General features: G+C 43.6%; 1 protein-coding gene across 3 annotated transcripts in view; it reads right to left on the bottom strand.

The window, feature by feature from the left end:
- Positions 1-13,973, bottom strand: part of LOC124864637 (4-aminobutyrate aminotransferase, mitochondrial-like) — a 52,618-nt gene extending 38,645 nt beyond the window's left edge. For all 3 annotated transcript variants that reach the window (XM_047359494.1, XM_047359492.1, XM_047359493.1), the window contains exons 1-3: positions 13,876-13,973; positions 13,236-13,290; positions 3,024-3,087 (exon numbers count right to left, since the gene is read on the bottom strand). The gene's annotated coding sequence lies outside the window, so the exon portion shown is untranslated. The remainder of the gene's footprint in view (positions 1-3,023; positions 3,088-13,235; positions 13,291-13,875) is intronic.
- Between the last annotated feature and the right edge of the window lie 10,277 nt (positions 13,974-24,250).

Genomic DNA, 24,250 nt, shown 5'->3' on the forward strand with positions numbered 1-24,250 from the left:
GTGTGGGTTGTAGAGCCCATGCTACCACAAGTCTGAAACCACTACCAACATTCCAAAGTGACCAAAACATCAGCCAGAAAGCAAAGGTACTGAGAAGTGGTCTCTGGTCCCCACCTGTAGAACCACTCCTTTATTGAGTGTGACTTGCTAATCGCCAAAGATTTCCCCCTGTTGTCTATTCCATTTGCACAACAGGAAGTGAAATTGATTGTCAATCAGTGTTGCTTCCTAAGTGGACAGTTTGATTTCACATAAGTTTGATTTACTTGGAGTTATTTTGTGTTGTTTAAGTGTTCCTATTATTTTCTTGAGCAGTGTATTAATCAGCTGCTCCTTGTTGTAAAAAAAAACAAAAAAAAACACCTTATTGCGATGGTTATGCATCATAACAAATGTGCAAATGTAAAAAGTAAAATCCTTCCAGCTGCACAACACCTTGAAACGCCACCTTAACATAGTGGAGGGTTTGAGTTCTCAAATGATCCTAGAGGCCATGTTGTCTGGGGCTTAAACAGATTCTGGGTGACAGGTCAGACAAAGAGCGGTTCAAGACACCTTCATGAGGCCCGGGTTGTGGCAGAGGCAAAAACTCAGGCCTGGGAGGAGTTTGGTGAGGCCATGGAAAAGGACTAGAGATTGGTCTCGAAGCGATTTTGGCAAACCGTCCGGTTCCTCAGGAGTAGGAAGCAGTGCTTCGCCAACACTGTTTACAGTGGGGATGGGGAGTTGCTTGCCTTGACCGGGAACATTATCGGGCGGTGGAAGGAGTACTTTGAGGATATCCTCAATCCTGCCGTCATGCATTCCCTGGTGGAAGCAGACGCTGGGGACTTGGGGTTGGACTCCATGTTGGCGAGGCTTCAGGCAAAGATGAGATCCACTCTGAGTACCTCAAGTCTCTGGATGTTGTGGTGCTGTCATGGTTGACACGCCTCTTCAACATTGTGTGGCAGTTGGGGACAGTGCCTCTGGACTGGCAGCCTGGGGTGGTGGTCCCCCTTCATAAGAAGGTTGAAAAGAGGGTACAGGGTACTCGAGGGTTTCATGGGAGTTTGCCCAACCAGTCCACATGTGACTGTGTCCCTCGCGGTGCCCTGCGGGGGTGTTCTAGGAGTACGGAGTTGGAGGCCCTTTATTAGGGGCCATCTGGACTCTGTACTAGCAGAGCAGGAGTTTGGTCCACATTGCCGGCACTAACTCAGACATGTTCCCAGTGCATGGTGGACTCCTGCAAGGCAGCCCTTTGTCACCGGTCCTGTTCATAATTTTTATGGACAGGATTTCTAGGCACAGCCAAGGGGCGGAGGGAGTCTGGTTTGGGGACAAGTGGATTTCGTCTCTTCTTTTTGCAGGTGACATGTTCCTGCTGGCCCCCTCTAGCCAGGACCTACAGCATGCACTGGGGCAATTCGCAGCAGAGTGTGAAGCCGTTGTAATAAGGATCAGCTCCTCCAAGTCCGAGGCCATGGTCCTCCACTAGAAAAAGGTGGCTTGTCCTCTTCAGGTTGAAGAGGAGTTCCTGCCTCAAGTGGAGGAGTTCAAGTATCTGGGGTCTTGTTCGCAAGTGAGGGGAGAATGGAGCAGGAGGTCGACAGACAGATTGGTGTGGCTGTCGCAGTAATGGGGACACTGTGGCGGTCCGTTGTGGTGAAGAGAGAGCTGAGCCGAAAAGCGAAGCTCTCAATTTACCGGTCGGTCTACGTTCCTACCCTCACCTATGGCCATAAACTTTGGGTCATAACCGAAAGAACGAGATCCCGGATACCAGCGTCTGAAACGAGCTTCCTCCGTAGGGTGGCCGGGTACTCGCTTAGAGATAGGGTGAGGAGCACGGCACTCTGGGAGGGGCTCGGAGCAGAGCCACTGCTCCTCCACATAGAGAGATCTATACTGGATGCCTCCTGGACGCCTCCCTTGGGAGGTGTTCCAGTCTGGGGAGAGGGAAGTCTGGGTGTCTCTATTGAGTCTGCTGCCCCCCAGCCCCGTTCCCTCTTAAAGCGGAAGACAAAGAGTGTCCAAGTACAAATGTCCAAAAGTAAAAATGTGAAAAGCTGCACAGCATTCAATATTGAAGAGGATAATCATCCAAAAAGTCTATTTTTATCCTCAACAAGGGGAATTGGAGTTAAAATAATATATCAGAATCAAAGTAACAGAGCTACTCCAACATACTGCCACCTGGAGCAGTGCAATTCTAGAAACCACTGACACTCCTTCACACGAGCATTAACAACTGACAGAATGAATGAATAAGAGGTACTGTAAATGCCAAATTTTATTCTTTGCTTAATTTTCATATGGCTTGTATTGTTTATTGTATAATGCATACTTTTTGTATTCAAGTGTGTGAAAAGTAACAAGAAGTCAGACAGATGCAATGCTGAGAGATTAGCATCAAGTACACGGGACCTAAAGGTACATAACTGAAAGAGGTGTGACAAAGACAGTTGTATTTATTCAGAGGAAATTACAGTGGAGAAAACACATTGAGTCATTACAATGATGGTTTCAATCAGGCAAATGACTGAGACTAGTAGGTAGGTTTTATAGTCAAGAACAAACAAGTTCATGTCTGAGTCTGTTAATCTTATTCGAATATTACAACCTTTTTATAATGTGTGCTCCTTGTCTTTGCTGCATCTTTTTATGCCAGACACTGGATGGTGTTTTCTCAAGAAATGCAAAGGAGGTCAGCAAATATTAAATATCAGTCTGGAAAGGGTTAGAAAGCTATTTCTAAGGATTGTGACTCCAGTGAACCACAGTGAGAACCATTATCCATAAATGATGTAAACATGGAACACTGGAGAACATCAGTGACTCATCCAGGAGCAGGAGGTGACAAAAAACAGGCCTAAATGGCCTCAGTTAAGGTCAGAGTTCATGACTCAACAATATGAATAAGAGAGTGGGAAAAAATGACCAAAACCACTGCTGATCCAAAAGAACACAAAAGCCTGTCTCACATTTACCAAAGGTGGTTAGTGCTCAGTAGGGGTAGATTTCGATTTAGAATTACTTACCAGCTGATTTAAGAGGTTTCAGGCAGCCAAAAGTCTTGAATGTAACTGTGCCTAGTCAGAGGGCCTGGATGCATAAAAAGAAAGAAAGAAAGAAAACCATATTGGGCTTAATATTATGACGAATTAGCCATTTCAGGAATAAGGAAAGGTAATTACTCAGCAAGCTGAACAAGAAGCTAAAACTGATTTTTTTTTTTTTACTATCTTCTGGTCCATAGTGCATTGAAAAATTCTGGCCTTTTAAGTGTTTTGAAATAATTGCCATTTTTTCAGTTTCTCTTGTTTCCTCAAGCACAGCAGGATCTGTTTTTAAAACATTTAGGTAGACATTTTTCTTATCTAAATCCACAACCTGTCTTTTTTAAATAGCAGAGTGGCAAAATAAACTCAAAAGAGCTCTTCTGCTGTGACAATTAGACTGCTCCACATTTATCTTTACAGTAGCCCAACAATGCTCCACAGCATTGATTGTCCCACCTTAATACAGTGTCATTTCGTCTTGGGAATGACATATATAAGTCCTGCACAGTGGTCAGAGGGATTTTAAGCCATTCTTCTTGCAGGATAGTGGCCAGGTCACTACGTGATACTGGTGGAGGAAAACGTTTCCTGACTCGCTCCTCCAAAACACCCCAAAGTGGCTCAATAATATTTAGATCTGGTGACTGTGCAGGCCATGGGAGATGTTCAACTTCACTTTCATGTTCATCAAACCAATCTTTCACCAGTCTTGCTGTGTGTATTGGTGCATTGTCATCCTGATACACGGCACCGCCTTCAGGATACAATGTTTGAACCATTGGATGCACATGGTCCTCAAGAATGGTTCGGTAGTCCTTGGCAGTGACGCGCCCATCTAGCACAAATATTGGACCAAGGGAATGCCATGATATGGCAGCCCAAACCATCACTGATCCACCCCCATGCTTCACTCTGGGCATGCAACAGTCTGGGTGGTACGCTTCTTTGGGGCTTCTCCACACCGTAACTCTCCCGGATGTGGGGAAAACAGTAAAGGTGGACTCATCAGAGAACAATACATGTTTCACATTGTCCACAGCCCAAGATTTGTGCTCCTTGCACCATTAAAACCGACGTTTGGCATTGGCATGACTGACCAAAGGTTTGGCTATAGCAGTGTATATTGACCCTGTGGAGCTCCCGACGGACAGTTCTGGTGGAAACAGGAGAGTTGAGGTGGACATTTAATTCTGCCGTGATTTGGGCAGCCGTGGTTTTATGTTTTTTGGATACAATCCGGGTTAACACCCGAACATCCCTTTCAGACAGCTTCCTCTTGCGTCCAGTTGATCCTGTTGGATGTGGTGCGTCCTTCTTGGTGGTATGCTGACATTACCCTGGATACCGTGGCTCTTGATACATCACAAAGACTTGCTGTCTTGGTCACAGATGCGCCAGCAAGACGTACACCAACAATTTGTCCTCTTTTGAACTCTGGTATGTCACCCATAATGTTGTGTGCATTTCAATATTTTGAGCAAAACTGTGCTCTTACCCTGCTAATTGAATCTTCACACTCTGTTCTTACTGGTGCAATGTGCAATCAATGAAGACTGGCTACCATGAAACCTCCCACACTAAAATGACAGGTGTTTCAGTTTCATTGTCCAACACCTGTATATATATATCTCCTGCAGCTGGATGTGGTTTAGCAGAAAAGCAAAATCTAATTTTTAAATTTTAAAATCAATGTGAAGAATTTTTTCTCAATTGATACTAAACGTTGTCATATCAAAATTTGTCATTTTTGCTTTACCACATTTTCAGAATTTTCTCATAGGCTGTTTATTTTTCGTACATCTTTGAAGTGTCTTAATACTGGCTTCCCTTTTCAGTGCAGGGTTCCATCAGATGCATACTGATCCACCTGGTGATCTTTTATCCCTGAGGTCATAGACAAAGGCCAGATTTTTGACTGATAGGGTGAGGTAAAAACATCACAATCCAACATCTTGTAAATAACATTTCAGAGCAAAGGGGAAACCTCTGGGACCATGAACAACTTTCTGGGTTGTTAGTTTTACTCATCCTCGTTGATTGTTTCCATGTGATAAATCAGAATCAGAAAAGCTTTATTGCCAAGTACGTTTTTGGACATACAAGGAATTTGTTTTGGCGTAGTCAGTGCAATACAATACAAATTAAACAGTATAAACATATCTACAATATAATATAAATATATGTGCACAGTTTTAAGTGAGTGAGAGTAAATATAGAGCAGTATAAGATGCAAGAGCAATACAACAGTGCAGGTGATCATTGTGCAAGTAAAGCAAGAGTCCAAGCTGAACGTTAATGTAACTCATAGAGTTACAGGTTACAGGTGTCCTGTCAGCAAAAAAAGGGGGGGTGTGGGTGAAAGGGAGAGTGTCAGGGTGGTTTCCGGGCTTTGTTAACCAGGCTGGTGGCAGATGGGAAAAAACTGTTCTTGTGGCGTGAGGTTTTGGTCCGGATGGACCGCAGCCTCCTGCCAGAGGGGAGAGTCTCAAAGAGTCTGTGACCGGGGTGGGAGGGATCAGCCAGAATCTTCCCTGCCCGCTTCAGGGTCCTGGAGGTGTACAGTTCCTGGAGCGACAGTAGACTGCAGCCAATCACCTTCTCAGCAGACCGAATGACACGCTGCAGCCTGCCCTTATCCTTGGCTGTAGCAGCAGCGTACCAGATGGTGATGGAGGAGGTGAGGATGGACTCAATGATGGCTGTGTAGAAGTGCACCATCATAGTCTTTGGCAGGTTGAATTTCTTCAGCTGCCGTAGGAAGAACATCCTCTGCTGGGCTTTCTTGATGAGGGAGCTGATGTTTGGCTCCCACATGAGATCCTGGGAGATGATGGTTCCCAGGAAGCGGAAAGATTCCGCAGTGTCAATTGTGGAGTCACAGAGGGTGATGGGGGCAGGTGGTGCTGGGTTCTGCCTGAAGTCCACAACCATCTCCACTGTCTTTAGAGCGTTGAGCTCAAGGTTGTTCTGGCTGCACCAGTCCAACAGATGGTCCACCTCCCATCTGTACGCGGACGCGTCACCATCAGAGATGAGTCCGATCAGGGTGGTGTCGTCCGCAAACTTCAGAAGCTTGACAGACTGGTGACTGGAGGTGCAGCTGTTGGTGTACAGGGAGAAGAGCAGAGGAGAGAGAACACAGCCTTGGGGGGAACCGGTGCTGATGGTCAGGGAGTCAGAGACGTGCTTCCCCAGCCTCACGCGCTGCTTCCTGTCAGACAGGAAGTCAGTGATCCACCTGCAGGTGGAGTTGGGCACACTCAGCTGGGAGAGCTTCTCCTGTAGCAGAACTGGGACGATGGTGTTGAAGGCAGAGCTGAAATCCACAAACAGGATCCTGGCATAGGTTCCTGTGGAGTCCAGGTGCCGGAGGATGAAGTGAAGGGCTAGGTTGACTGCATCATCTACAGACCTGTTGGCTCTGTAGGCAAACTGCAGGGGGTCCAGGAGGGGGTCGGTGATGTCTTTTAGGTGTGAGAGCACAAGGCGCTCAAAGGACTTCATCACCACAGAGGTCAGGGTGACGGGTCTGAAGTCATTAAGCCCTGTGGTCCTTGGCTTCTTGGGAACAGGGACGATGGTGGAGGACTTGAAGCAGGCTGGCACATGACATGTCTCCAGTGAGGTGTTAAAAATGTCTGTGAAGACTGGAGACAGCTGATCAGCGCAGTGCTTCAGGCTGGCTGGTGAGACAGAATCCGGACCAGCAGCTTTCCGGGGGTTCTGTTTCCTGAAGAGTTTGTTGACGTCCCTCTCCTGGATGGAAAGAGCCGTCCTCGGCGTGGGTAGGGGGCTGGTGGGGGGGAACTTCAGGGTGGGGGTGGGTTGGAGGTGCCAAGGCCCCTCTTGAGGTTGGGGAGGTGGGGGTGGTGGATTGTGGCTGCAGCTGTTGGGGGGCGTCGTGGGGGATGGTTGCAGGACTGTCCCTTTGTCTTTCAAAGCGGCAGTAGAACTCGTTCAGGTCGTTGGCGAGGCGTCGGTCGTTGATGGAGTGGGGGGATTTCGGCTTGTAGTTTTTGATTTGCTTGAGCCCTTTCCAGACAGACGCAGAGTCGTTGGCTGAGAACTGGTTTTGGAGCTTCTCAGAGTACAGTCGTTTGGCCTCTTTCACTGCCTTGCCAAACTTGTACTTTGCCTCTCTGTATATGTCTTTGTCCCCACTCCTGAAGGCCTCTTCCTTATCCAGTCTTAACCTTCTGAGTTTAGCTGTGAACCAGGGTTTGTCGTTGTTGTAACTCACCCTGGTGCATGATGGTACACAGCTGTCCTCACAGAAGCTGATGTAGGAAGTCACAGCCTCTGTGAACTCGTCCAGACTGTTGGTAGTAGTCCTGAACACATCCCAGTGTGTACAGCCTAAACACGCCTGGAGATTCTCCACAGCCTCACTGCTCCACTTCCTTGTCGTCCTCACAACAGGTTTGCAGAGCTTTAGTTTCTGCCTGTATGCAGGAATCAGGTGGACCATGATGTGGTCGGATTGGCCCAGTGCAGCACGTGGGGACGGCGTGATAAGCGTCTCTGATGGTGGTGTAACAGTGATCCAGAATGTGGTCCTCTCTGGTCGGACATTTTATAAACTGTCTATATTTGGGGAGTTCGTGGGTGAGATTACCTTTGTTAAAGTCACCAACGATGATTACTAAGGAGTCCGGGTTGGTCCGCTCCACATTCAGTATCTGGTCGGCGAGCATGCGCTGTGCGACCTGCACGTTAGCTTGCGGCGGGATGTAAACACCGACCAGGATGAACGAAGCGAACTCACGGGGGGAATAGAAAGGCTTACAGTTTATGATGAAGGCTTCCAGGTCTGGAGAACAGTGCTGCTGAATCACTGTTACGTCGTTGCACCAACCACTGTTGAGGTAGAAACAGATTCCTCCACCTTTCGCTTTGCCGGAGAGTTCCGTGTCTCTGTCCGCTCTGTAGAGCTGGAATCCTGCCAGCTGCAGCGCAGAGTCTGGTATTAATCCACACAGCCACGTCTCCGTGAAGCACAAAACTGCCGATGAATAAAAGTCCCTGTTTTTCCCCAACAGCAGTTGTAGTTCCTCAATTTTGTTGGGAAGTGAGCGCACGTTAGAGAGAAATATTCCAGGTAACGGTGTTCGTAGTCCACGCTGTCGAAGACGTACCAGCACCCCAGCCCGTTTCCCTCTCTTCCGGCGTTTCACCGCGTGAACAAAGGTGAGCGCACCTTTGACCAGAATGTCCAAAAATTCCAGAGCAGTAGGCAGAAAAGTGGGAAATAACTCCTCTGGTGTAGTAGCCCTGATGTTCATGAGTTCTTCTCTGGTGAGAGAGCTCCGGGTACCATCACAGAAGACCGTTTTAAAGCAAAAAACAAAACAAAACAATGCACACCAACACGCCGAGGCGACCATCTGCGGCGCCATCTTGGATCTACAAAATGGATCTATTGGATCTATAAAAATGAGCCTAGACATTTTATTATGTCCTTGTTTTATGTTTTGTGGCAAAGCTTCTGTTCTGTGCTTTAGTCACCAGATCACTGTTACATAATGTTCCTTACAGGGCCAGAGTAGCCTCAGAAAAAGAATTTCATTCTGAACCCTTGCACAATGTGTGTTAGTCTGTTTTAATGGAGCAACAGCTGTATCATTTCATTATATTCTTGCTCAAGCATTTTCTATTTATTGTTCTATTCAAAAGTCCGATAATGTATTGATAATACCAGGAGTGTTCTTCAGAGCCTTTATTTTCTGTACGTTCTTCCAGAAGCATTTTTTTTAATTACACATTTTCTACTTCCAACAAGCACTCAGTGAGATCTGATCAAAGTTTAAACTCTGACATGTCACTGATTTTTTGTAGTGATATATCTGCTTCTTTTGTGTATCATGTGATTACCATTGACTACCACTTCTACCCTCACTCATTGCTATTCCACAATGAAAACTAAGTCAGGAAGTGCCAACCTGTCACCATGGCAACAGTCCAGGCAAAAAGAAGGGCCTTTATATAGGAAAAATTAAACAAGAATCGGTTCAACTGGAGTTTTCCCAGCACAGCGTTTTATATAGTCAGCATCAGCTGCATAAACAGGAAACGTTTTTTCCTCATGCTGATAACTCTATTAAATTAGACTGAACAGAGTGTGGCCCAAGTTTGTGTAGAAACAACCAGTCCATTACTAGGAAGACTGGAAGCTCTGGATGAAAGTTCATTTTTACTAAAACAACAAATCATTAATAATTTATTCATAAACTGAAAAATACACATCAATTGTCCGTAAGCTTTAAATATAACCACATCCCTGCTAAAAAGTTTTGTAAGCAGGAGAAACATATCTAAATGATATCCACGCACAGATCAGGCTTTTACTGGATGATACAGATTCTCAGTTTTCTTTGGGGTCTGGCATGCTGATTCTGACTTTGGTTGATTCCAATTTTCTTTCAAAGAATACATCTAATCTCATTTCTGTACATGTTACTTAAATCTACAATTAAATATAGCAATCACAATAAAGTCATTACAAAATGAAGAGGAGGAGGTTTTCAGATTTTATGTATTTAATAAGCTAAAAAAAAACAAACATCTGTATCTGACCGGCCAATCACCATTCAGAGCTTAATTCAGTGATAATTTCAGATAGAGATTTCTTGGCAGAACTTGAGTAATGAGCTAAACCTCTGTCAGTAGTCATAATTTTATTTGTGTACTTTCATTTATCTCTAGCTGATAAGATGTTTTGCAATGCCAGCCTTAAAGTCTTTAAAATGGGGTTATCGGCCCTTTATAAACATTCTTGATGATGAAGCTTACTTAAAACTGGTCTGCTCCAGTCTAAAGTGACCTGCCCTTGATGACTTTATATTGTATTGACAAGTAAACTGTTGCGTAATCCCAGCTGCAGCATGGTGTTATTGAACACTAGACCTGGTAGATTGAGGTAGGATCTGTGTAGATCTGTGTTCAGTCAAAGTAATGTTCGTGACTATGACAGAAATGTCTGTGAAAGTTAAGAAAACTATGACATAAATATAACTGTACATCTGAAATTTAAGTCTTAGAGACAAGAAGCATAAGTTCAATCACCATAAGTAGTTATTTAGATAACAAAATGTTATTCTTTCACAGCACGCAAGCAAATTTTAGTAGAAAAGGCAAAGGTCAAGGTTTAAACTGAACAATAACTTTAAAAATGTAATGGTCATGAAAGCTTAGGTTAAAATAATTTTGTTATTTAGAAACTGAACAATCTGAACAGACCTCCAAGGAAGTTTCTAAAGTTCTTCTCGCCTACTGAAAATGTTAAATATATTTAAGGCCAAAACTATTCATACCACTGGTAGATTTAGGTTTCATTTAACTTTTACCAACATGTGTTTTCTGACTGAAAATAAAATTAAGGTGACCGAAGAGAAATCATCAAAATACCAGTGGAAACATGCTAAGGGTTTGGTTGCTGTAATGCCAATAAAGATTTTTCCATTGATTATTGAGAATGGTATAAATTATTTAAACTTGCCATTTTTTATAAAAAGTAAATAAAAAAGCCAATTTTTTTCAAAGTTGATCTTCTTATATTTTATTTTATATTCTTTTGAGAGAAGTCTGTCTCATTTCCTATCAGGAACAACCTACTTGGTCAAATGAAACTGATTTTAAATCTAAACCTGCCAGGGGTATGAATAACTTTGGTCTTAACCGTAGTGGAACAGTGCTATGGCAGTGTTTCAGTATTTCATTTCATGTAATACGGTAAATGATTCACATGAGTGCAGAGCTGTTTTAACCTGTTTGGCATCTCATGGATAGAAACGGCTGAACCCCTGGTCCACAGGTGCATTCCCATCAATTACAATATCATCCAAAAGTTGCTTTATTTCAATAATGCAATTCAACAAGTTGAAACTTATTTGTTATATAGAATCATGCCACAAAATATGATTTTAAGCATACATTTCTATTGATTTTGAAGATTCTGAACACCAATAACTAGTTTTTCAGGAAATTCATACATTACATCAAACCAATAAAAAGGGATTTTTAGTACAAAAATTGGGAGTTATTGAAAAGTGTGTATGTTCTGTATCGTACAGTATCAGTACTTGGTTGTGGCTCCTCTTGCATGGATTACAGTATAAATGCAGCGTGGCATGGAGGAGACCAGCCTGTGGTTCTGCTGAGATGTTCAGGAAGCCCAGGTTGCTTAATAATTGCCTTCAACTTATCTGCATTGTTGGTTCTGGTGTCTCTCTAAATCAAAGTAACCCAGGGTGATGTGTACCACAGATTAACACAGAAATTGGGACAAGGTGTGAGGAAATAATACCAATCGCTGTAAACATTTAAATACCGTGGTGATACTTCTGCGTAAAGCTGTGCGACAAATGCATTGGCACTGCTGGAAGACCTTGCATATGGTAGAATTAGGAGGGAACGCGTTTTCAGGGATCACCAAGGTTTCCTGGTCCATAATGATGAGTAGCTAATATGACGATTTCGACTTCCTACAGCATTGCTCTTGGATTTATGTGCTGAACTGGTTCCCGTTTTTGACAGAGACAGACCCCCCGGGCCACGCCATCCCTGTTGAGTTACAGGTGTTAACTATTCTGCATATCCTGGCAAACCGGTTCTTACCAGCGTGACTTAGCCGACAGGTATGTGTTTAACATAATTAACTGTATGCCTGAAGCCTCTTTTAGGAACAACATATTTCTGTGAAATTAACCATAGGCCTGGCATATCGCAGCCAGTGGTATGTGCAACAATGCCTGCCAGCCTGAGAGGCGTTATTAATATGACCAGTTGATACATCAGATTTCCCTACCCTGCGGCCAGGAAACAGAACGTGTTCTCAACTCTCCTCCTCAATCACCAACACCTCGATTTCTGCCTTGGTAAAATTGCGTTTCTTTGCTCTTTTCTCCAAAGTTGCCATTGTTAACCCTGAAATAACATTGATCAGCTGGCTTTTAAATAAAAACTGACATTTATGAGGTGCGTTGCATTGACCATTTATGGTTGAATGTGGGTGTGAACAGGGCAAAACATGAGGCGAAACCTTGTACGCAAGGGGAAATTATTTGCTGGTGTGCAAGTCCATGCACACCAGCAAATAATTTCCCCTTGCGTACAAGGTTTTGCCTTGTACGCAATGAGATGCCATTTTCGGCTTTTGGTCATACATACACTTTTAGTATTGATCCTATCCAATGTCTTATAAATGAGACCCAAGTCCTCTTGCTCCTTACCCCAGGTAAGATGCTTCTGACATTATCTTTGGTTCAAGAGTGGATTAACACAAGCAATGTGGCAATTACAGTCCATGTCCTGGATACGTCTGTGTGTAGAGACTCTGACTCCAGCTGCAGTCCACACCTTGTAAATCTCCATCAAACTCTTGAATGTGCTTTGCTTCACAATCCTCTCAAGGCTGCAGTGACCCCTGGTTTTGGGTCATCTTTTTACTACACACTTTTTCCTACCACTTATCTTTCCATTAATGTGCTTGGATACAGGATTCTGAACAACCAGTTTCTTTAGCAATGACCTATTGTGGTTTATCACCTTTATGGAGGAGGGATGAATAACACCTGTAGGACAACTGTCAAGACAGCAGGTCTCCCCCATGATTATGTAGGCCACAACAAAACATTTCTGGAATAAAAATCATCTTTTGTGGTGTTTTAGAATGTTATCTTTTATATAATTTCTGAAAAACTGTACTAGGGTTTTCATTAGTCATATGCCATAATCATCTAAATTAACAGAAATAAACGCCTGAAATAGACGACTTAGTGAGTTTAACTTTTTGAATTAAATTACTTAAATGAATAACTTTCTGATGATATTTCAATTTAAGGAGATATGCCTGTATTGAGATGTGCCTGAATGAATGACTGAACGAATAAATGGATGGATGAATGGACAAGTAGTACTACATATGTGACAGGTTTAAAGCTGAAAAACAGGCACCACTGTATTTGTGCGCAGGTGATGAAATATCACACTGATTACAGGGATATTTTATCTGCATGTTTATGCTCATCTACAACAACCAGATAATTAACGTTGATTGGTAAAAGAGGTCTGGAAGAAATGATTATGTAAGCTTTCTATCACATCTGGGGTGCATTGTTGTGAATGTACTGCCTCTTGTGGTGTACCAAAGCTTAAATAAATGAGTTGTTGGCAGTCTGGGTATGAATTTCTTACCAGATGATATGTGGGTTCCGGGCAGCCAAAAGACCTGAATAGAACCACACAGTACCTGGAGTCAGAAACACGTTATTATTTAAGGCACATTTATATAAATTAAAAATAAAAACATTTTTGCTCAGGTACATTTGTCCTTTCTAACAGGTCTGGATCATCCAGGGGCCCAGAGCAGGCTGAATAAAGAGTTAAAGCTGTTTGAAATCTTTTCAACTATCAGTTCATCACTCAAGCGGTGAAGAAACCTGGAGCAGCCGCGCATCCGCAGGTTATAATCACATTACTGCGACAATCTGAAACTTATTTAAAGATGCTGTTTTGAAAAATTGTTTTCATCATGGAACGCGTTCCGATGACAAATCTGGTTTTAACTGGATCCTACTGGCTCATCCAGCATACATTAATATTCATGCGGGCCAGGCCGCCTCGGACATTTACCGACCTGCCTCGACAAGATATATTACACTCTCATATGGGAGAGGAAAAACAGCGCTCGCGCCGTGGACGCCCCAGCCCCACCGCGTGACCAGATGCTCGGACTGTTCCTGAGCGCGTGCACAAATATCAACGCCACGCGGCAGAGATCTGATCCATCCGAGTCCCTCGTGCTGCTGGCAGCGCAGAGAGCCTGAGTACTTACCGACGGATGAGCTACAGCAGTAGAACAGCGGATACCGCTGCGGGACTGTGGCGTGGACGTACCGATTCTGGGTCTGCTTCTTGACCGCCAGGCGAGCACCCTGAGAGGGGAGGAGCTTGTTCTGACTGCTCCCGACACAATCCGCTCTGGTCTATCTCTCTCTCAGAACAAAATAGCTCTGCAGGATAGAGCCACCTGAAACTACTTACAGGGGTTGGACAATGAAACTGTAACACCTGGTTTTAGACCACAATAATGTATTAGTATGGTGTAGGGCCTCCTTTTGCGGCCAATACAGCGTCAATTCGTCTTGGGAATGACATATACAGGTCCTTCTCAAAATATTAGCATATTGTGATAAAGTTCATTATTTTCCATAATATCATGATGAAAATTTAACATTAATATATTTTAGATTCATTGCACACTAACTGAAATATTTCAGGTCTTTCATTGTCTTAATACGGATGATTTTGGCATACAGCTCATGAAACCCCAAAATTCCTATCTCACAAAATTAGCATATTTCATCCGACCAATAAAAGAAAAGTGTTTTTAATACAAAAAACGTCAACCTTCAAATAATCATGTACAGTTATGCACTCAATACTTGGTCGGGAATCCTTTTGCAGAAATGACTGCTTCAATGCGGCGTGGCATGGAGGCAATCAGCCTGTGGCACTGCTGAGGTCTTATGGAGGCCCAGGATGCTTCGATAGCGGCCTTTAGCTCATCCAGAGTGTTGGGTCTTGAGTCTCTCAACGTTCTCTTCACAATATCCCACAGATTCTCTATGGGGTTCAGGTCAGGAGAGTTGGCAGGCCAATTGAGCACAGTGATACTATGGTCAGTAAACCATTTACCAGTGGTTTTGGCACTGTGAGCAGGTGCCAGGTCGTGCTAAAAAAGGAAATCTTCATCTCCATAAAGCTTTTCAGCAGATGGAAGCATGAAGTGCTCCAAAATCTCCTGATAGCTAGCTGCATTGACCCTGCCCTTGATAAAACACAGTGGACCAACACCAGCAGCTGACACGGCACCCCAGACCATCACTGACTGTGGGTACTTGACACTGGACTTCTGGCATTTCCTTCTCCCCAGTCTTCCTCCAGACTCTGGCACCTTGATTTCTGAATGACATGCAGAATTTGCTTTCATCCGAAAAAAGTACTTTGGACCACTGAGCAACAGTCCAGTGCTGCTTCTCTGTAGCCCAGGTCAGGCGCTTCTGCCGCTGTTTCTGGTTCAAAAGTGGCTTGACCTGGGGAATGCGGCACCTGTAGCCCATTTCCTGCACACGCTTGTGCACGGTGGCTCTGGATGTTTCTACTCCAGACTCAGTCCACTGCTTCCGCAGGTCCCCCAAGGTCTGGAATCGGCCCTTCTCCACAATCTTCCTCAGGGTCCGGTCACCTCTTCTTGTTGTGCAGCGTTTTCTGCCACACTTCTTCCTTCCCACAGACTTCCCACTGAGGTGCCTTGATACAGCACTCTGGGAACAGCCTATTCGTTCAGAAATTTCTTTCTGTGTCTTACCCTCTTGCTTGAGGGTGTCAATAGTGGCCTTCTGGACAGCAGTCAGGTCGGCAGTCTTACCCATGATTGGGGGTTTGAGTGATGAACCAGGCTGGGAGTTTTAAAGGCCTCAGGAATCTTTTGCAGGTGTTTAGAGTTAACTCGTTGATTCAGATGATTAGGTTCATAGCTCGTTTAGAGACCCTTTTAATGATATGCTAATTTGGTGAGATAGGAATTTTGGGTTTTCATGAGCTGTATGCCAAAATCATCCATATTAAGACAATAAAAGACCTGAAATATTTCAGTTCGTGTGCAGTGAATCTAAAATATATGAATGTTACATTTTCATCATGACATTATGGAAAATAATAAACTTATCACAATATGCTAATATTTTGAGAAGGACCTGTACAAGTCCTGCACAGTGGTCAGAGGGATTTTAAGCCATTCTTCTTGCAGGATAGCGGCCAGGTCACTACGTGATACTGGTGGAGGAAAACGTTTCCTGACTCGCTCCTCCAAAACACCCCAAAGTGGCTCAATAATATTTAGGTGACTGTGCAGGCCATGGGAGATGTTCAACTTCACTTTCATGTTCATCAAACCAATCTTTCACCAGTCTTGCTGTGTGTATTGGTGCATTTTCATCCTGATACACGGCACCGCCTTCAGGATACAATGTTTGAACCATTGGATGCACATGGTCCTCAAGAATGGTCCGGTAGTCCTTGGCAGTGACGCGCCCATCTAGCACAAGTATTGGGCCAAGGGAATGCCATGATACGGCAGCCCAAACCATCACTGATCCACCTCCATTCTTCACTCTGGGCATGCAACAGTCTGGGTGGTACGCTTCTTTGGGGCTTCTCCACACCGTAACTCTCCTGGATGTGGGGAAAACAGTGAAGGTGGACTCATCAGAGAACAATACATGTTTCACATTGTCCACAGCCCAAGATTTGCGCTCCTTGCACCATTGAAACCGACGTTTGGCATTGGCATGAGTGACCAAAGGTTTGGCTATAGCAGTGTATATTGACCCTGTGGAGCTCCCGACGGACAGTTCTGGTAGAAACAGGAGAGTTGAGGTGCACATTTAATTCTGCCGTGATTTGGGCAGCCGTGGTTTTATGTTTTTTGGATACTTTCCAGGTTAGCACCTGAACATCCCTTTCAGACAGCTTCCTCTTGCGTCCACAGTTGATCCTGTTGGATGTGGTTCGTCCTTCTTGGTGGTATGCTGACATTACCCTGGATATTGTGGCTCTTGATACATCACAAAGACTTGCTGTCTTGGTCACAGATGCGCCAGTAAGACGTGCACCAACAATTTGTCCTCTTTTGAACTCTGGTGTGTCACCCATAATGTTGTGTGCATTTCAATATTTTGAGCAAAACTGTGCTCTTACGCTGCTAATTGAACCTTCACACTCTGCTCTTACTGGTGCAATGTGCAATCCATGAAGACTGGTTACAAGTCTGCTCCAATTTAGCCATGAAACCTCCCACACTAAAATGATAGGTGTTTCAGTTTCATTGTCCAATCCCTGTAGATATTCGCATACACTGTATAATAACACTATAACTATATTTTCTCATCGCCTGACATAAAATCCGACTAAACCTTCCTTTTGTAGGTCAGTTAGGACTTTCATTATTATTCTATTTGCTAAATGCAAGGATAACATTGTGAACTTTTGTCTTTTTAAAATTAATACATTTTACAATACATTGTAAAACTTTCGTCAGATGATGATGGTGTCTTCTGAAGGGTTAAGTCACAACATTTGAATTAAACGGAGAAAAACTTGTAAATATATTTAAATTCAACACCTCAAACACATCAATTGCTTGTGTGACATCATCGGGGAAAAAAATCAAGATATTAGAAAGACAACTGTTACGCTCAGGAAGGAGACAGATTCTGTGTCAAGGGATACATTTGTTTGGTGTTTTATGTGCATATCAACCCTAGTGGAAAACCAGAATACCTTGTAAAGATGATGATTGAAGCTGTTAAGAGAATGTCACAACCTTCAGTGAAGCAAGTCCTGTACTGATATGGTTTGAAAAGCCAATCAGAGAGGAAGAAGACATTACTCCAACAACAAAAAAGCAACAAAAAATAGATTACTGTTGGCAAATACACTTAGGGACAAACTTTATTTCAAAAACAAGAGCTAGATGCCGCTAACTCCGCGGAGCTTGAACATCCAACTTCAAACTAACTTCACCGCGGTTTACCGGCGCTGTGTCCCCGCTGCTGAACGCCTGTCCATCTGTCTTCGGTGAGTAAATAAATCTCAGCTCAGTAAAAAAAACTGCAGATTTTTAATGTCCACATCTCCTAAATTTAAGATATTTGTGCCTAAACATAACCAGGCCAGGTCCTTTCTGTACTTGTCTCGGTAAAAGTAATTAGTTGAGTCATACAACTCTGGCTTGCTGCACACCGCCACTATGATCTGGTCCTCCATCATTGACAACTGCTTCCTCTCCGCTTTGGTCCTTCACCCTACGTCACAGCCATATCCAGTCCCTGATTGTTTGACGCAACGCGAATTTAGGAAAAAGTTCAGATTTTTCAACTCGTCAATCGCGCCGCTCCACTCCCGCTTCGCTTGCCGCGCCGCACCCTCCGCACCGCACCGCGCCGCTCCGCTTCTGAACGCGCCTCTACATAGGGATAACATGTAAATTGGCCGCTCCTTTCGCAGAAATCGCGTTTGGTGTGAACGCACCTTAAGTGTTACAATGCTACTCCTTTCTCTAAGGATATTTGTGATTTTAGTGTTAATTCTTCACCTTTCTTTGTGAGAACTAGTGATTAGGCACTACTCTTAACCTTTAAGGTAATTTTTTCTAAAAATGCAAAGGAAAAAAGAAAATTGCTACACCTCCTAAGGGCAATACTTGCAATTTGGCTTTTGACTCACCCCCCTTTATGGCAGGGTGGATTAGATTAAATTTGGGATTTAATCTGGCAATAAATCCTGTTCTTTCAAAACATAAAACAAACTATAAAGTTCCGGAATGGATACATGCATCAACAATCCTAGGTCAGATACTAAAATTTACTGCGAAGTTAATTCAGTTTCAAATTGTGGTCATACATAAAACACAGCCTCTGGATACAGATATGCAGCAACTGTCTGGACAGAGAGGTTAACTGAAGTTAAACCAAGTCTCAAATTATTGCTTACACAGAAGAAACCAGACTGAGTCAGAACATCTAAAATTTTGACCATGTAGCAGAGTTGATTGTTACTAGCACAGAGATATTGGAGTTATTAATTTTGATGAAAGTCTAATATTGTGAACTCCAGGAATGTCACAAGTTATAATGTCTTCTTAAATATAATCAGTGACACCTGATGTTAGAACTCTGATGTTTTGAGTCCTATTGTGACCAGTGACAGCTGATGTTGAGCTCATCACTTGGTGCATTAATAATGTGCAGTTGTGGTTTATTCATTCTCATTTATGTACTTGGCAAACTGTTCATAATAATGCCCACCCAAGGACGCCATAACTATGACTATGAATATATTATTGAATATTAATACTTTAATATTTTATCAAATAATATTTTGGTCTGTTAAGGGTTGTCCTGTGAATACCAGCCCAGTAAGGCGGTGGTATTAGGACAAAATCGAACAGGGTGAGCCAAACTCTGACATTATTGAACAGCAAAACTCTGCACCGAATGGAATGAATTCACACAATTTCTTAAAATACAAGAATTTATTAACAAAAATAAGTCAACTCAGTCAAACATATTTCAATCAACAACTCTTTACCATGCTAAAACAATTTAACTAAACTTCCAAGCAGAATTAAACAATACGGAAGACTAATGGGCTATGTACAATATAAACAAGTTGATTAAAGATGGTTGAAAACCATGACTGAAAGAGTGATGCAACATTACCATGCACCGCTTCCGTCACCATCACCGCCTCCTCCATCTCTTTCCCCATAATCCCTTCTGCGTGTCGGTTCCACCCTCTTCCATCAGGTTTACCTTTAGGCTTCACGTGATGGTCAGGTCGTCTGTTCGACCGGAAGTGGTCCGGCAACTTTGACTGTGGTTGGTATTCAGTACCACCCCCCCAGTCCAGCTGACCAAACCTATGTTGTTCCCTGAACCTGTTCTTCACATAGGTTCTGGTTGAAGGCCTTTCCTGACCTTCTAATGCATGGCTGGTTCTTTCAGTCTGGACCTGTAAAACTCTAGCCTCGCTCTCCGATCCCTTGGTCGGGCGAGCACATGTTTCCCACGCCATCTGAGCATATTTGCAGATCTCTTGCATGCTCATGGCCTTGGTTCTGCAATACATAGTAACATCGTATCGCACACTTTCATGAAGGTTGTGGAGGAACAGGGATTTAAAAGCATGTTCCTCCTCAATGCCTGGCGCATTGCGTCCTTGGAAGTAAACGGCTCTCAAGCGCCGGTAATACTCCCTGGGTGCTTCGCTTTTCTTTTGCTGGATCGTGAAAGCACCAAGTGTGGCTGAGGCCCGCTCCGTGTACACAGAATATTCTTCCCTTAAAGCTTTGCAAAGGGTTGAATAACGGTCTCGGACTGCGGGTGTCAGGCTCTCCATGAAAACATGGACGCTCCTGGACGTTGTCTTCCAGATGAGCTTCAGTTTCTCCCGTGCTGATGGGCAGTACAGATCTAGAAGACAGCGTTCAACTTCCCTAAGATAATCATCAATGTTTGATTCTGCATTATTAGGGTCGAAACGCTCTATGTCTTTGGCAAGGGACTCAAGCTGGCGGGTGCGTAATCCACTCTCAGGGATTGGTCCCGGCCCATCTGAGTCATCATCGGAGAGTTCACTCCGGCTGCACTCAGGGGGTGTCGGTGCATCACGCCTCATCCTCGGAGGAGGCAGTGGAGGCTGCTCCCGGTATAACTGTGGGCCCTGTGCTTCCCGGACTCGGGTCCTGGGCAGCGGTTGAGGGCGGTAGGAGCCACCTGAATCCCAGGGGCGGCACTCCTGTCGCCTTGGCGGAGGTGAGGGATCGTAGAGGACCGTACTGCGAGTCACGTTTGACGGCTGCTCGCATCTGAACCGTGAACTATTTACACCTGCTGGGTCCCCAGCCAGGTACCGTTCATGGCTGCTGATTGAACCTATTCTGACTACTTACCCATGTTCTTGCCTCGGTGGATGTATGGGGAACCCTATGAGCCTGGAAAGGTAATTTCTGGAGAGCAGCTTCTACATCCTCCAGATCTGACCTGCAGGTTCTCTCAGGGTTTCGCAGGTGTGGCTCACCTCCAAAGGTTTCAACCTGTGAGGTGGGTTTCGGTTCGTCCCCCCATTCTTCCAGGGGGGGAGGGGTGGCATGGCTACCCTCTATTGCTTCCAATCTATTTCCCACTTCTGTTATTTCACCTCGAAGGACATCCACCGTCTGCAAAGTATCATTCAGCTCGAACTGCAGTTTAACGCGCTGGTCAACTTCCAACATTAACCTTCGCTGATACAACAGAGTGAGCTGTCCTAACACATCTGAGACCCGTCTGTCCTTCGGTGGGTTTTTAATGACTTGGAGCAACTCCTGAATCCTGGCTTCACATTGCTCAATGCCATAATCATTGAGGCCTTTACGCTCCTCGGGGGACAACAGAATATATGACCCAATCACCTCTTGTGCCTGCATTCCTATGGGGTCCTCCACCATACACACATCTCCAGCTGCAGTCTGGGATGTTCCCTCCATCTTTGGCCCAAAATGCACAATGCACACACACAAACTGTTTATTTATGAACAACCACTAAAGAAATTAGCAGCAATTCAACAGGCTAAGCTATTAAGTGATTAACGATTGCTAAATTAATTAGCTGCACACAAACAGGCTAAGCTGTTCAGTGATTAAGGATTGCTAAACTTAATTAGCTGCACACAACAGGCTAAGCTGTTCAGTGATTAAGGATTGCTAAACTTAATTACCTGCACACAACAGGCTAAGCTGTTCAGTGATTAAGGATTGCTAAACTTAATTAGCTGCACACAACAGGCTAAGCTATTCAGCTAGCTGTCTGATTCATACCTGTATCTTCCAGGTGTATGGGTTTGCTTAAAATGGGCACACAGGTTTGACCGTTCAAACTGTGGCTTACCCAAGGCTATGCTTTAGTAGGGTTAATCAAGCAAACACGCAAAAAAGGGGAAGAAGGGAAAGAATTTTGAAATAACCCAGAAACCAAGTTCAAAATAAAATTTTAAAAATGGGAAAACGAAACTAAACATTCAATGCTGTTCTTAGCTTCAATTAAGTTTTAGTGTTCTCTAATATGAATCACCTACCTTCCTGTTAGACAACTAAGTTAGTTTTATGAGTCAGATCAAAACATGCTTCACACAATAAAACCCAGCAAAAATGCTTAAATTTTATCCAAAAGTGGTAATGAATGATCTGTAACTTCAACTTTGAACTTTAAGTTATGCCCTTTAGATCATAGGTGATGGAATAATCTGCCTGTGTTAATGAATTGAGTGATTAAAAAAAAATATCAAAGTAGGAAATGCAATTCGCACTAGTGACCACCAGATGGTACTGAGTGCAGGTCTGCGGTTTGGGAAATCCAGCTGCAATTTGTAATCTATTAAATGGCCACCAGATGTAGGTGTTGTTCTCTAACTGACTGGGAGAATGTTGGTCACAACTGTAATTACGCCCAGTGGACACTGGGGCAGGTCTGCTGCTTATCAGCGCTGGTTTTTTTTACAGCTGCAGCGGCAGGCTGGCGACTGGAAATTAACTTTAACTTTTCCACAAGTTAAACCAACTTTCACCTTGCATCCACAACAAACACCTCTGAAAGCTAATGTTATCCTTTGCAGTAGAACTGATCACAACCTAATCCAAATCCCCTAATTCACAAACGTTCTGTGCGAAACTCAAGTCTCCCAATAAACGTCTTGTTAACGGAGATCACAACTGTTCATTCTGTGCAACAGTGATTTGATGTCTGTCTTTTTAAGGCCCACCCAGGGACGCCATATGTTGGGTTTATGATTATTGATTGATTAATCTTGATCAATAATTATAATTACAAATCATAATCTGACAAAATCAATTTCTTAACCAAAAATCCTCATTTATGAATCGAGACCAGAGATGTTTCTGGTGTTGTAATTGTGGCTCAACGCCTCTGGCAATTACAACCGTTAAATACTCCGTAATAATTAATAACTATTGCCGGAGATGTCACCGTTTAATCGACCGTTTCTGCCGAAACGTGTGGAACTTGAACCTTATTTTGACTGACACATCACTTTTTTGCACACAATGAAACACCAAACGCTCTCTCTTTATCTATGTGAATATTTATTAATTTTCACCTACTCAACATGCAAAATTCTACAAACACAGGGGTAACACATCTAAATAAGCAAAATCAACAAACGGTAGTGGGTATGTATTGAGTCAACCAGCAGTTTATGGCACTACAGACGAAGGAAGATGGGGATATGAGTGGTGGCAAGTGGTGGGGGTTGGAGCGCAGCTCCGACTGTCCTTATGGTCTTCATATCATAAAACTTCCCCCTAACTCCTGGCACAAAGGATTCTAACTTTTGGCGGCAAGCTAGCACAGTGAGATTGAAGACAAAAGGGAAATGGAGAATTTTACCATGAGGTCGTTTTAACAGTCCAGTCTTACAACGCACCCGCGTTGACTCTCAGATAGTAAAAACACAAGCAGCTCGAGGACCGCAGCGGATCCCGATATCACATAACACATCAAAGTTCAATAAGCAAGGTTACATGCACATATTATTCAGAACACATGAGATCCTAACCAGCGATTCTGATCACTTCTACAACCTCTGACCCTGCCCAGGCCTTCTAATAAAGCAATAAAAGATAAAATAAAAAGGTTGGTTTTACTTGCTGTCGTCTTCTTCCTGAGCGAGGGAATTCGAGCGAGGAAAAGTGGGGTTAAGTTAATTGTGCGTCCACAATCAACTTCAGGGGAGCGGTCAGTCTTCGTCCTTTGGTCTTCTTGACAAAAAGGAAAAATGTGATCTGACCATCAAAGTCGACTTGAAAATGAAACACGATAGCGGTTCGTCTCTCCGAAACTTCGTGTCCTCAGTTACGTGTTAACTCATGTCTTCGATCGGCAAAGTGAAATCTCTGGCCTTCTTAGTCCAAAAACTTCAGTTATGAATTGTTCGTTGTCCAACGAGAGAGAATGAATGAAACTCTGCACAGAGCTCTTCTCTTAAAGTGGTGCACTTCAGTCACTAGACCGGTTTTCTAGCAGAAGGCGAGTTTTCAAACATGAGCGTCTCATATATAGCACCCTGTGACGTCAGACTTGGGACACCCAGTCATATCAGTCGCAATGCTCAATGGGATATGTAGGAGCGGGCTGTCCTGTTTGCAAAATGGCCGATGCCATTGGAGGGGCACAGTGACGTCCAACAACGTGCAGATAATCCAATACTCAGCAAACAAGTGGTCCAACAATATTATGTTAATAAAATAATATTTTAAGAATGAAACCAACCTTCTGGATGACCAATTCTCAACAGTGTCTCATTAGCTGCCTTTATTTATTAAAATAATATTTAAAGAAATATTATTATGGAAATAGTAAAATATTTCAGGAAATATTTTGAAAAAGAGCCAAATCTCTCTGGAGAAACGGGTTTAGGTATGCAAGCACATGTTCTTCTCTGTTAGCAGTTAAAGCTAACAAAAGAAGCTTATAGCTTAGCATCCGAATCAAACACATACCTTTAGAATACCGTTAATAAAAGGGTTAAAATGCATAAGCGCGGACGTCGCGTTATGGCCGATCTTCTGTGTTTAAAATCACCCTTTAAA

This window comes from Girardinichthys multiradiatus, chromosome Y, assembly GCF_021462225.1.
Source record: "Girardinichthys multiradiatus isolate DD_20200921_A chromosome Y, DD_fGirMul_XY1, whole genome shotgun sequence".
NCBI classification, from domain to species: domain Eukaryota; kingdom Metazoa; phylum Chordata; class Actinopteri; order Cyprinodontiformes; family Goodeidae; genus Girardinichthys; species Girardinichthys multiradiatus.